We start from the raw sequence: 15,532 nt of genomic DNA on the forward strand, positions 1-15,532 counted from the left end.
CTGGTAGGGGCGCCGATTGGAGTCGCCAGCCGGCGTCTTGGGAGCCGGAGCGAGCACCTTCCCAGAGGCGTCCACTCGGAGCTCGGTCTTCATCGAGGAGTCGGCCGTGGCGTACTTGTCCATGATGATCAGCAGTTCGTCGAGGGTAGCCGGCTCGTCGCAGAGGAGTCGGTGCTTGAGGAGGGTGCCCTCTTGGCACCTGGCGGTGAAGTACTCGATGGCCTGAACCTCGTGCACCCCCTCGCAGGAGTTGCGGAGCTCGGCCCACCGCGTGAGGTAGTCGCGGGTCGACTCGTTGGGCCCTTGGATGCATAGGGAGAGCTGGCGAGGCTTGGGAGGCCGCTTGTATGTGCTGGTGAAGTTGCGGACGAAGACTTCCGTGAAGTCCAGCCAGCTGTTGACGCTGTAGGGCTTGAGGCTGGTGAAGTTGCGGACGAAGACTTCCGTGAAGATTAGCTCGATCCCTGCAGCATGAGGGGGACGTATTTCACGGCGACGCGTCTGTTGCCGTTGGCTATGCTGACCGCAGTAGAATAGTCGATGAGCCAATCTTCCGGCTTCACAGAGCCGTTGTACTTGGGCGTGTGTCTGGGGAGCGAGAACCCTTTGGGGAAGGGCTCGTCGCGGATGCGGGGGCCAAAGCATGGCGGGCCGACATCGTCTTCTTCTTCTAGCGCCAGGGATCGAGCTAGGCGGTCGATCCGGTGGCGGGCGTCGTTCTCGCCGACTCCTTCACGGCGGCCTAGTCGGCCACCAAGAGTCGGATGCGTGACAGGCGGCGGGATGGGACATCTCTCCCCTCGAGGCGGGGGAGGAGGCGGATTTCCTTGGCGCTCCACCGCTCGAGGGCGGCCTTCCGCGTCGCGCTCGATGGTGATACGCGTCCGGCTGCGGCTAGCAGCCGGCTCCTTGTCTTTCTTCTCACGGGCGCCGCTTGCAGTCGGCGACCGGGATGTCGCGGCGTGGTCCTGGCACGGGGGATGACTATCAGCGCGGGCGCCGGCTTCGTGTCGTTCCACAGCCGCGTCGATCAGCTGCTGGATCCGCCTTGTCATGTAGGGGAGCTCATCGGCTCCCAACCCATTTAGCTCTTCAGCGGCCACCTGAGCGGCTCGCAGATTCTCGAGCGGGGTGGCGTAGACGGGGCGATCTGCCCCCAGCATGCTGGCGATAGCCGCGCCGCGCTTCTGGATGAAACCGGCTCAGCTCAGCCCGCTATGCAGCGGCGTGCCGAAGGCGGCGCGGTCGACTTCGCGCTGGTGGGCCTCGGTGAGGCGTCTCATGGAGGCTATCTTCTGGCCTTCCGCGATGAGGGCGAGGCGGCGTGCCTCCAAGGTCTTGGCGTCGGCGTCGGCCGGGATGGGGACGGATAAGTCGTGCATCACTGCTTGCAGGGCGTCGTGGGCGTTCTCGCTCGAGTTGGCGACGTGGCTGATGACCAACACTTCGGTGACAGCGCTGCTGCCGCTGTCAGCTCGAGGGAGCGGGTCGTCGAAGACCACCACGTCGGAGGGGTAGGCGTCGAGCGATGCCGTGTCGGAATCGACAAGCATCGGGTCGGTGGAGCCGACAGACTCCAAGTCTGCAGCAGGCTCGCTAGAGACGTGATGCTGGTCGAGGAGGCCGACGAGGCGGCTCTGGGGGTAGTCCGTGCCCGCGTCGGACGCGGGCTCGTCGGAGATGCGAGTCTCGCCGAGCAAATCGGCGAGGCAGCTCGCCGCGCAGGCGTCGTCGACGCCTTGCAGTGCATCGAGGCAAACACCATCGGGCGCAGCAGGCTGGCTGCGCTCGCGGGGGAGAAAAAGGGTTCCCGTCCAGAACAGGTCTCCGGACGACGGTGCACCTGGCCCCACGGTGGGCGCCAAATGTCGGGTGGTAGGTGCGACATATGCCAACGGGTGGATTATCATGGTGGGAGCCAGTAAGACGTCGCCGGTGCCTGGAAACGGGATGAGGCGAAGACATGCACGCCGGCGAATCTTACCCAGGTTCGGGGCTCTCCGTGGAGATAACACCCCTAGTCCTGCTCTGCGGGGTCTCCGCATGATCACTAGATCAGAACGAGTAGCTACAAATGCTCCTTGAGCTGTCGGGTTCAAGGGAGAAGAAGAGCAAGGCTAGCTCTCACTTCCCTCTCTATTTGGTGTGTGTGTAACTCTAAGAAGCCAACCCTTTGCATGGGTGCCCCGGCGGGTTTATATAGGCCTACCCCCCGGGGGTACAATTGTAATCCGGCTGGGCGCGGGTCCCAGTCGTCAGTGTCTGTGCTCGCCGGCTTCTCCGCCGGCCATTGGGGCCCGTCGACTGGTGGGTCCCGCCGGCTGCCGGCCTCTTGGTCGACAGGCCCGCCCCACTGCCTGGGGGTCTTGTCGGCGGCTGCTTACTGTAGCCTCGCCCCTGATGACGAGGGCTTTGTCGAGGTAAGCGTGGCTACAGTGTGCCGCCTCGAGGGCTCTCATTGTAGCCTTACCTCATCTTGTCTCCTTAATGTGGCACATGTTTCTAGGGAGGGGGGTAGCCGGCTTCTGAGGGCTGGCTACGCCCCTGGCCGACTGAGGGAGGCCGGGCCGCCTTCGTGCCTCTCTCTGGCTAAAGGGGCCCGCCGCCCGCGGGCCGTACTGGCGTCTGTCGTGGATGACGTTGAGGCCAGCATGGCTACAGTGCCGAGCCGGACGGGAGGTGGCTGACCCGTACGGCGTCCTGTGGCCATGCCTGCCTCGGGTTTCGGGGGTAGTGGGCCATACTGTGGCCACACCCCGTCTTGTCACCGTGATGTGGGTGTAGTTTTCGTGGGTGCGGTCTTGGCCGGCTTCTCGGAGTCGGCGCTCTTCATGGCCGGCTCTTGGAAGTCGGTCCTCTTGGCGCCGGCTTCTTGGAGTCGGCCATCTCGCAGCTATCTTGGGGGAGGTTTCTGGGGCCGGGTCGCCTTCTGAGAGTCGGCTCCTGGGGTAGTCGGCCGGGGGAAGGCGGCCCAATGCTTCGAATGCTTGAAGGCCCAATTGGCCTGATAATTTTTGAAGAACCAGGGGTAGTCGGTTAGGCTACCCGTGGCCATTTACTCTGACATTCACTCTATCTATATCTTCTGCCGTGGTCGTGTTTTGAGTCTTACCCAACTTCATACCTTACAACTCAGGCAAGAACTCCTTCTTTGACTGATCCATTTTGAACTCCTTCAAAAATCTTATCAAGGTATGTACTCATTGAAAGTCTTATCAAACGTCTTGATCTATCTCTATAGATCTTGATGCCCAATATGTAAGCAGCTTCACCGAGGTCTTTCTTTGAAAAACTCCTTTCAAACACTCCTTTATGCTTTCCAGAAAAAATCTACATCATTTCCGATCAACAATAAGTCATTCACATATACTTATTAGAAAGGTTGTAGTGCTCCCACTCACTTTCTTTTAATATAGGCTTCACCGCAAGTTTGTATAAAACTATATGCTTTGATCAACTCATCAAAGCGTATATTCCAACTCTGAGATGCTTGCACCAGTCCATAGATGGATCGCTGGAGCTTGCACACTTTGTTAGCACCTTTAGGATCGACAAAACCTTCTGGTTGCATCATATAACTCTTCTTTAATAAATCCATTAAGGAATGCGGTTTTGACATCCATTTGCCAGATTTCATAAAATGCGGCAATTGCTAACATGATTCGGACATACTTAAGCATCGCTATGAGTGAGAAAATCTCATCGTAGTCAACACCTTGAACTTGTCGAAAACCTTTTGTGACAATTTGAGCTTTGTAGATATTAACATTACCATCAGCGTCCGCCTTCCTCTTTGAAGATCCATTTATTCTTAATGGCTTGCCGATCATCGGGCAAAAGTCCATACTTTGTTTTCATACATGGATCCTATGTCGGATTTCATGGCCTCAAGCCATTTATTGGAATCTGGGCTCATCATCGCTTCCTCATAGTTCATAGGTTCGTCATGGTCTAGTAACATGACCTCCAGAACAGGATTACCGTACCACTCTCGTGCGGAACGTGCTCTGGTTGACCTACGAGTTTCGGTAGTAACTTGATCTGAAGTTTCATGATCATTATCATTAGCTTCCTCTCTAGTTGGTGTAGGCATCACGAGAATAGATTTCTCTAATGAGCTACTTTCCAAACTGAGAGAAGGTACAATTACCTCATCAAGTTCTACTTTCCTCCCACTCACTTCTTTCGAGAGAAACTCCTTCTCTAGAAAGGATCCATTCTTAGCAACAAGGATCTTGCCTTCGGATCTGTGATAGAAGGTGTACCCAACAGTTTCTTTTGGGTATCCTATGAAGACGCACTTGTCCGATTTGGGTTCGAGCTTATCAGACTGAAGGTTTTTCACATAAGCATCGCAACCCCAAACTTTAAGAAACGACAGCTTAGGTTTCTTGCCAAACCTTAGTTCATACGGTGTTGTCTCAACGGATTTAGATGGTGCCCTATTTAACGTGAATGCAGCTGTCTCTAATGCATAACCCCAAAACGATAGTGGTAAATCGGTAAGAGACATCATAGATCGCACCGTATCCAATAAAGTACGGTCACGATGTTCGGACACACCATTACGCTGTGGTGTTCCAGGTGGTGTGAGTTGTGAAACTATTCCACATTGTTTTAAATGAAGGCCAAACTTGTAACTCAAATATTTGCCTCCACGATCAGATCGTAGAAACTTTATTTTCTTGTTACAATGATTCTCCACCTCACTCTGAAATTCTTTGAAGTTTTCAATTTTTTCAGGCTTGTGTTTCATCAAGTAGATATGCCCATATCTTCTCAAATCATCTGTGAAGGTCAGAAAATAACGATACCCGCCGCGAGCCTCAACACTCGTTGGACCGCATACATCGGTATGTATTATTTCCAATAAGTTAGTGGCTCGCTCCATTGTTCCGGAGAACGGAGTTTTAGTCATCTTGCCCATGAGGCATGGTTCGCAAGCATCAAATGATTCATAATCAAGTGATTCCACAAGTCCATCCGCATGGAGTCTCTTCATGCGCTTTACACCAATATGACCTAAACGGTAGTGCCACAAATATGTTGCACTATCATTATCAACTTTGCATCTTTTGGCATAAATATTATGAATATGTGTATTACAACGATCGAGATTCAATAAACCCTTTACATTGGGTGTATGACCATAGAAGGTTTTATTCATGTAAACAGAACAACAATTATTCTCTGACTTAAATGAATAACCGTATTGCAATGAACATGATCCAATCATATTCATGCTCAATGAAAACACCAAATAACATTTATTTAGGTTCAACACTAATCCCGAAGGTGGAGGGAGTATGCGATGGTGATCTTATCAACCTTGGAATCATTTCCAACACACATCGTTACCTTACCCTTAACTAGTCTCTATTCATTTTGCAACTCCTATTTCGAGTTACTAATCTTAGCAACTGAACCGGTATCAAAATACCCTGGGGTTACTATGAACACTAGTAAAGTACACATCAATAACATGTATATCAAATATACCTTTGTTCACTTTGCCATCCTTCTTATCCGCCAAGTATTTGGGGTAGTTCCACTTCCACTGACCATTCCCTTTGCAGTAGAAGCACTTAGTTTCAGGCTAAGGTCTAGCTTTTGGCTTCTTCACGGAAGTGGCAACTTGCTTGTCATTCTTCTTGAAGTTCCATTTCTTTTCCTTTGCCCTTTTACTTGAAATTAGTGGTCTTGTTAACCATCAACACTTGATGTTCTTTCTTTATTTCTATCTTCGCTAATTTCAGCATCACGAAGAGCTCGGGAATCTTTTTCGTCATCCCTTGCATATTATAGTTCATCACGAAGTTCTAGTAGCTTGGCCATAGTGACTAGAGAATTCTGTCAATCATTATCTTGTCTGGAAGATTAAGTCCCACTTGATTCAAGCGATTGTAGTACCCAGACATTCTGAGCACATGCTCACTAGGTGAGCTATTCTCCTCCATCTTGTAGGAAAAGTACTTGTCAGAGGTCTCATACCTCTTAACACGGGCATGAGCCTGAAATATCATTTTCAGTTTCTTGGAACATCTAATGCTCCATGGCGTTCAAAACATTTTTGAAGTCCCGGTTCTAAGCCGTAAAGTATGGTGCACTAAACTATCAAGTAGACATCATACCGAGCTTGCCAGACGTTCATAATGTTTGCATCTGCTCCTGCAATAGGTCTGTCACCTAGCGGTGCATTAAGGATATAATTCTTTTGTGCAGCAATGAGGATAATCCTCAGATCACGGACCCGGTCCGCATCATTGCTACTATCATCTTTCAACTTAGTTTTCTCCAGGAACACAAAAAAACAGGGAACTATACGCGAGGTATTGATCTACAACATAGATATGCAAATACTATCAGGACTAAGTTCATGATAAATTAAGTTCAATTAATCATATTACTTAAGAACTCCCACTTAGATAGACATCCCTCGAGTCATCTAAATGATCACGTGATCCAAATCAACTGAACCATGTCCGATCATCACGTGAGATGGAGTAGATCAATGGTGAACATCTCTATGTTGATCATATCTACTATATGATTCACGTTCGACCTTTCGGTCTCCAGTGTTCCGAGGCCATGTCTGTACATGCTAGGCTAATCAAGTTTAACCCAAGTATTCCACATGTGCAAAACTGTCTTGCACCCGTTGCATGTGAACGTAGAGCCTATCACACCCGATCATCACGTGGTGTCTCAGCACGAAGAACTTTCGCAACGGTGCATACTCAGGGAGAACACTTATACCTTGAAAATTTTGTAAGGGATCATCTTATAATGCTACCACCGTACTAAGCAAAATAAGATGCATAAAAGATAAACATCACATGCGATCAATATATGTGACATGATATGGCCATCATCATCTTGTGCCTTTGATCTCCATCTCCAAAGCACCGTCATGATCTCCATCGTCACCGGCTTGACACCTTGATCTCCATCGTAGCGTCATGGTCGTCTCGCCAACTATTGCTTCTACAACTATCGCTAACGCATAGTGATAAAGTAAAGAAATTACATGGCGTTTGCATTTCATACAATAAAGCGACAACCATAAGGCTCCTGCCAGTTGCCGATAAAATTTACAAAACATGATCATCTCATACAATAACGTATATCACATCATGTCTTGACCATATCACGTCACAACATGCCCTGGGAAAACAAGTTAGACGTCCTCTACTTTGTGGTTGCAAGTTTTACGTGGCTGCTACAGGCTTCTAGCAAGAACCGTTCTTACCTACGCATCAAAACCACAATGGTGTTTCGTCAAGTTTGTTGTTTTAACCTTCAACAAGGACCGGCCATAGTCAAATTTGATTCAACTAAAGTTGGAGAAACAGACACCCGCCAGCCACCTTTATGCAAAACTAGTTGCATGTCTGTCGGTGGAACCAGTCTCATGAACGTGGTCATGTAAGGTTGGTCCGGGCCGCTTCATCCAACAATACAGCCGAATCAAAATAAGACGTTGGTGGTAAGCAGTATGACTATCACCACCCACAACTCTTTGTGTTCTACTCGTGCATATCATCTACGCATAGACGTGGCTCGGATGCCACTATTGGGAAACGCAGCATGCAATTTCAAAAATTTCCTACGCTCACGCAAGATCTATCAAGGAGATACATAGCAACAAGAGGGGAAGAGTGTGTCCACGTACCCTCGTAGACCGAAAGCGGAAGCGTTTGTTAACGCGGTTGATGTAGTCAAACTTATTCTCGTTCCGACCGATCAAGCACCGAACATATGGCACCTCCGTGTTCTGCACACGTTCAGCTCGATGACGTCCCTTGAACCCTTGATCCTGCAAAGTGTCGAGGGAGAGTTCCGTCAGCATGATGGCATGGTGACGGTGATGGTGAAGTGATCCGCGCAGGGCTTCACCTAAGCACTACGTGAATATGACCGGAGGTGTAAACTGTGTAGGGGGGGCGCCGCACACGGCTAACAATTGTTGGTGTGTGTTCTAGGCGCCCCCTCCCCATGTATATATAGGTGGGAGGGGGAGGGGAGCTTCCTTGGGCGCCCCAAGTAGGAGGAATCCTACTTGGGGGCCCTATTCCAATTCGGCCCCCCTACCATATTTTCCGGAGGGGAAAGGAAGGAGGAGGGGGGAGAGAAGGAAGGGGGAGGCCGAATCCCTCCTCTTCCTTTCTCTCTTCCCTCTTTCCTTCCCCCTTCATATTCGGCCTACATGGGGGCGCAGCAGCCCATGCTGGCTACTTCATTTCCCCTCTTGGCCCAATAGGCCCATGTAGTTGCCGGGGGTGCCCGGAACCCCTTCCGGTGACCCGATATGTACCCGATACTCCCCAGAACACTTCCGGTGTCCGAATACTATCGTCCTATATATGAATATTTACCTCTCGACCATTTTGAGACTCCTCGTCATGTCCGTGATCTCATCCGGGACTCCAAACAACATTTGGTCACCAATCACATAACTCATATAATACAAAATCTCCATCGAACGTTAAGCGTGCGGACCATACGGGTTCGAGAACTATGTAGACATGACCGAGACACCTCTCCGGTCAATAAACAATAGCGGAACCTGGATGCTCATATTGGTTCCCACATATTCTATGAAGATCTTTATCGGTCGTACCGTAATGACAACATACATTATTCCCTTTGTCCATCGGTATGTTACTTGCCCGAGATTCGATCGTCGGTATCTTCATACCCAGTTCAATCCCGTTACCGGCAAGTCTCTTTACTTGTTCCGTAATACATCATCCTGTAACTAACTCATTAGTTACTTTCCTTGCAAGGCTTCTTATGATGTGCATTACCGAGAGGGCCCAGAGATACCTCTTCGATACTCGGAGTGACAAATCCTAATCTCGATCTATGCCAACCCAATGGACACCTTCGGAGATACCTGTAGAGCATCTTGATGATCACCCAGTTATGTTATGACGTTTGATAGCACACAAGGCATTCCTCCGGTATCCGGGAGTTGTATAATCTCATAGTCGAAGGAATATGTATTTGACATGAAGAAAGCAATAGCAATAAAACTAAACGATCATAATTCTAAGCTAACGAATGGGTCTTGTCCATCACATCATTCTCCTAATGATGTGATCCCGTTCACCAAATGACAACACATGTATATGGTTAGGAAAATTAACCATTTTTGATTACGAGCTAGTCTAGTAGAGGCTTACTAGGGACTCGGTGTTTTGTCTATGTATCTACACATGTATGAAGTTTTCGGGTAATACAATTCTAGCATGAATAATAAAAATTTATCATGGTATAAGGAAATATAAAATAAGAACTTTATTATTGCCTCTATGGCATATTTCCTTCAGAAACATCTTTCGATGAAAATAGTTCCTCCAAGGGTTCCGTTCTTCGGGTAAAATTATAGTTCGGATACGTAGGATCAACGGAAACTAATGGCTGTGAAAAAACCCCGGTGATAAACGCGAGGCTATATTCACTTCCCTTAGGCCAACTTATTGTATTCTGTAAGAACACTAGCTTTCGGCTTCACTCGTCTGAGGTACGGTCCCAGATGACCCGGTCGTAACAATCACAAAGGTGCTCCCTTTACTCCCTATAGCCGAGCAATCGGGAATGTGGGGGTAAACACAGGAGCCAGGCAACCCAGCTTGGCAAAGATCTTAAGTAAAACAAGTGCATATGTTGGCTTAACATGTGTGAGAAGGATGCAATCGGTATGAATGTTCTTTATACATTATTCGGCTCTTTTAAGGGAGCCCCCATGCAAAGCTGGGTGTTATATTCAATGATGTATATAATACGAGATTGGTATGGTTTGGTTTAGCCAAACTCTCACCATGTCGAAAGGAAAGAAAGGAAAATAAAAGAAGGAAAAGGTGGGGATGTATGTCAAAATCAGGCGTAAAAACGCCGTAGATGGGCTGCGTTCCACGGGTTCGGCTCGAGGCAGTCATCGGACGGGCGGCGAAGATGATATGCTCCTCCTATGAGTACTTCATCGATGATGTACATTCCCTCCCATTTGGGTGATAGTTTATTCTTCTGTTTTTCGGGGAGTCGGAGGACGAGGTATCCCACGTTATATGTCTTCGCCTGGACTTCACGATTGTGGTAACGTCGTGCTTGCTGTTGATAGAATGCGGGCCGAGCTTGAGCTGTTGGAAATATGCCCTAGAGGCAATAATAAAGTGGTTATTATTATATTTCCTTGCTCATGATAATCATTTATTATCCATGCTATAATTGTATTGATCGGAATATTAAATGCATGTGTGGATACATAGACAACAACATGTCCCTAGTGAGCCTCTACCGGACTAGCTCGTTGATCAAATATGGCTATGATTTCCTAGCCATAGACATGAGTTGTCATTTGATAACGGGATCACATCATTAGGAGAATGATGTGATGGACAAGACCCAAACGATTAACATAGCATAAGACCGTGTCAAGTTTATTGTTGTCTTTTTCTGCATGTCAAGTATATGTTCCTATGACCATGAGATCATGCAACTCACTGACACCGGAGGAATACCTTGTGTGTACGAAACATCACAACGTAACTGGGTGACTATAAAGGTGCTCTACAGGTATCTTCGAGGGTGTCTGTTGAGTTGGCATCGATCAAGACTGGGATTTGTCACTCCGTATGACGGAGAGGTATCTCAGGGCCCTCTCGGTAATGCAACATCACAAGAAGCTTGCAAGCAATGTGACTAAGGAGTTAGTCACGAGATCTTATATTACGGAACAAGTAAAGAGACTTGCTAGTAACAAGATTGAACTAGGTATGGAGATACCAACGATCGGATCTCGGGCAAGTAACATACCGATGGACAAAGGGAACTACATACGGGATTAGCAGAATCCTTGACATTGAGGTTCGACCGATAAGATCTTCGTAGAATATGTAGGAACCAATATGGGCATCCAAGTCATGCTATTGGTTTTTACCGTAGAGGTGTCCCGACCATATCTGCATAGTTCTCGAACCCACAGGGTCTACACACTTAACGTTTGGTGACGCTATAAGTATAGTTCAGTCATTATGGTGGTTACCAAAGGTTGTTTGGAGTCCCGAATGAGATCCCGGACATGATGAGGAACTCCAAAATGGTCTGGAGGTGAAGATTGATATATTGGACGAAGGGTATTGGAGTCCGGAATTGTTCCGGGGGTATCGGGTGATGACCAGCATCACCGAAAGGGGTTTCGGGGGGCCTGACAAGTGTTGGGGGGCCCCATGGGCCAAGCAGAGGGGGCAAACCAGCCCACTAAGGGGCTGTGCACCCCCTCACCCTTTCCCACATAACTAGAAGGGGTAGGGGCGCTCCCCTAGGGCAGCCACCCCCTTTGCCTTAGGGCCCAAGGCTCTCGGGGGGGGAGGCGCACCAAAACCCATCTAGGGTTTTCCCTTGGTGGCCGCCGACCCCCCTAGGGAACCCTAGGGTGCCCCTCCTCCTCCCTTCCCCATATATATAGAGGGGTAGAGGGAGGGCAGCCGCACCCATCTATGCCACGGCGCTGCGCTCCCTCTCCATCGTAGTCCTTCTTCTTCTCCGTGAGGCTTGGCGAAGCCCTGCTGAGATTTCTCCACCACCACCGCCACCACGCCGTCGTGCTGCCGGAGGACTCGAGCTACTACTTCACCATCGCTCGCTGGGTCGAGGAGGTGAAGGCGTCATCAAGACGTACGTGTGTTGAACGCGGAGGTGCCGTCCGTTCGGCACTTGGATCGGGAGTTCGCAGGACGGATCGTGATTGGATCCCGAAGACGTTCGACTACATCAACCGCGTTTCTTAATGCTTCCGCTTAGTGATCTACAAGGGTATGTAGATCCAATCTCTCCTCTCGTAGATGGTCATCTCCTAGATTAATCTTGGTGAGCGTAGGCAATTTTTTGTTTCCCATGCAACGTTCCCCAACAGTGGCATCACGAGCTAGGTCTATGCGTAGATGACATCACGAGTAGAACACAAAGGAGTTTGTGGGCATTGATATTCAGATTGCTTCCTTCCTTGATCTTTTCTTGATTCGGTGATATTGTGGGGTGAAGCGGCCCGGACCAACTTTACATGTCCACGTACATGAGACCGGTTCCATCGACTGACGTGTGACTTTGTTGCATAAAGATGGCTGGCGGGTGACTGTCCCTCCCACCTTAGTTGAATCGGATTCGAGAAAGGCGGTCCTTGTAGAAGGTTAAATAACAACTTGCATATCACCATTGTGGCTTTGCGTAGGTAAGAATCGTTCTTGCTAGATACCCATAGCAGCCACGTAAAACATGCAACAACAATTAGAGGACGTCTAACTTGTTTTTGCAGGGTGTGTTGTGATATGATATGGCCAAAGAGATGATGAGATATATTTGATGTATGAGATGATCATGTTTGTAATAGTTTATATCGACTTGCATGTAAATGCATACGGTAACCGACAGGAGCCATAGGGTTGTCTTTAATTATTGTATGACCTGTGTGTCAATCATTAAGCGCTATGTAATGATTTACTTTATTGCTAAGCGGTAGCAATAGTAGTAGAAGCATGGTTGGCATGACAACCCCGATTGAGGCACGATGATGGAGATCGTGATGTCATGCCAATGATGATGGAGATCATGCCGGTGCTTTGGAGATGGAGATGAAAAGCACAAGTTGATGGCCATATCATGTCACTTATGATTTGCATGTGATGTTAATCACTACAAAAAAATACACTTCCATGATGATACGTGTTTGTCACAGTAGGTCACATTTTCTGTCATGCATGTACATCCATGAAGATTTTATGACAGAATCAAGATAGTCATACCTGTGCCATGACATTACCAAAATTATCATCACGGGAGTCTCCACTTCCATGACGATAAGTGTCGCGTCATGGAAGTGCTTTCGTCAAGGGTGACCGACACGTGGCATCCACCGTAACGGGTCGCCGTTAAGCTATCGGGTCCAGTTTTGGATCCGATAACCCGCTAACAGCCCGGACCAATGAGGATTTTCCATGTGTAAAATTCTCATTGGCCGGAGGAAACACGTGTTGGCTCACCGTTGGGACAGATGTCAACCATTCACTGGACAGGAGGCGCCTATGATACGTCGACATGTGGCACGACCCAACAGAGGCCCATTCCGATGAAAAGGCAGGTCCGTTTGACTTGGTTAAAAGGTAACGGGCCAGCCCACGGAAAGCCTGTTAATGGCCTGTTCATATATAGCCCATTTACGGCCCGCTAACTCACGGCCCGTTACGGCCTATCGGAATTAAGCCTAATAGCTTCATCTGGGCCGTCCAATATGATTCCATCCCGTTGTAACTTCCGGCCCATTTATGGCCCATGATGTCTTTCGGCCCATATGAGGCTATTTGTAACTCTTGGCCCATTAACGGCCCGTGGTGAATCTGACCCACAATGAACAGTGTACCGCTTTATACCCATTAACGGCCCATTATTCCATTGGGCCGTTTCCAACCCGTGTTATCTTTCAGCCTTCTCACGGCCCATTTATGCTTGGGCTCATTTCCAGCATTCGGTTACTTACGGCCCGTTACTAGCCTTTTCTGCTTGTGGGCTAAATTCAGCCCGTGGTTACAATCGGCCCGTTTGCGGCCCGTTAATCCATTGGGCCGTTTTCATAGCGTCATCAAATACGGCTGATTAACGACGACCCGTTATTGTCGGCCCATGAACGGACGATTCCAAATCTAGCCCGTTTACGGCCCATAATGCGGTCTGTTATTGGCCCATGTTTGGCCGATCGATCATATGGCCCGTAGAAGGCCCATTGTTTCTATGGCCCATAGAAGGCCCATTGTTTCTACGGCCCTTAGAAGGTCCATTGTTTCTACGGCCCATAGGAGGCCCATGGTAACTACAGTAAATATGTAACCCATGGTTATTGTGGCCTAGTTTTAAAAAATAGGTTATTGCGGCCACTAGCAAACCGCAGAAAAAGAACTGCACTGACTACAAGCAAACAAATAAACAAGACAACAAGTAAATAAATAAGCAAGCAACTTACGCTAGGCTATCACGGCTATTACACATATTACATCCACTGGGCATCAAAGTTCGCCACCAGTGCAAATATAGGGAATAAAGCAGTATATCATATATATACACTGGTTGTCAAATTTGGCGACAAGTGCAAATAAACGCCGGAGCAAAACAAGTCCAGAACTGAAACCACTTCAGAAGAGATCAAGAAACAATATCCTAGGTAGCCATAATGCTGGCAAGATGCTTAGCAATCTTATTAACTTTCACTTGTTTTGGCGCTTAAATCCTCCAGCACTTGCTGTTGCACAAGAAAGTATGCGTCTGAATTCTGCAGGGACTTCCTCAGTCCTTTGGCTTCTTGCCGCAACACAACTGACTAATGCCTTTCAGCTTGTAGCTGAGACTGAAGAAGCCGAAGTGATTTAGGCAGCGAGTTCGAAGAGCTTGTGCCAACGTGTCGGGTGGTTGGTGCGACATATGCCAAGGGATGGCTTATCATTGCGGGAGCCAATAAAACGTCGCCGGTGCCTGGAAACGGGATGAGGCGAAGACATGCACGCCGGCGAATCTTACCCAGGTTCGGGGCTCTCCGAGGAGATAACACCCCTAGTCCTGCTCTGCGGGGTCTCCGCATGATCACTAGATCGATAAAGGGTAGCTACAATCGCTCCTAGAGCTGTTGGGATCAAGGGAGAAGAAGAACAAGGCTAGCTCTTGCTTCTCTCTATCTATGGTGTGTATGTGTGCTATGCTTGGATGCCAAACGTGCAGAGGTGCGAACCCTTTGCATGGGTGCTCCGGGGGGTTTATATAGGCCTACCCCCCGGGGGTACAATGGTAATCCGACTGGGATCTGGTCCCAGCCGTCAGTTTCTACGCTCGCCGGCTTCTCCGCCGGCTGCTGGGTCCCGCCGGCTGCCGGCTACCTGGTCGACAGGCCGGCCCCACCGCCTAGGGTTTTGTCGGCGGCTGCTTACTGTAGCCGCGCCTCTGATGATGAGGGCTTTGTCGAGGTGAGCGTGGCTACAGTGGGCCGCCTCGGGGGCTATCACTGTAGCCTCACCTCGTCTTGTCTCCTTAATGGGGCTCCTGCTTCGAGGAAGGGAGTGGTCGGCTTCTGGAGGCCGGCTATACTCTCGGCCGACTAGGAAGAGCCGGGCCGCCTTCACGCCTCTCTCTGGCTGAAGGGGCCCGCAGTCCTTGGGCCGTACAGGAGTGGGTCGTGGATGACGTCGTAGCTGGCGTGGCTACAGTGCCGGGCTGCACGGGAGACATCCCCCCCGTACGGCCTCCTGTAGCCATGCCCGCCTCGGGCTTCGGGGGTCGTGGGCCGCACTGTGGCCATGCCCCGTCAAGTCGTCGTTATGTAGGAGTGGTTGTGATCTTGGCCGGCTTCTAGGAGTCGGCGTCCTTCCTGGCCGGCTTCTTGGAGTCGGTGCGGCTGGGTCGCCTTCCGGGAGTCGGCTTTAGTGGTAGCCGGCCAGGGAAGGCGACCCAAAATGCTTGGAGTGCTTGAAGGCCCAAAGGCCTGATAAATTTT

The sequence above is a fragment of the Aegilops tauschii genome, chromosome 7, assembly GCF_002575655.3.
Source record: "Aegilops tauschii subsp. strangulata cultivar AL8/78 chromosome 7, Aet v6.0, whole genome shotgun sequence".
Taxonomy (NCBI): domain Eukaryota; kingdom Viridiplantae; phylum Streptophyta; class Magnoliopsida; order Poales; family Poaceae; genus Aegilops; species Aegilops tauschii.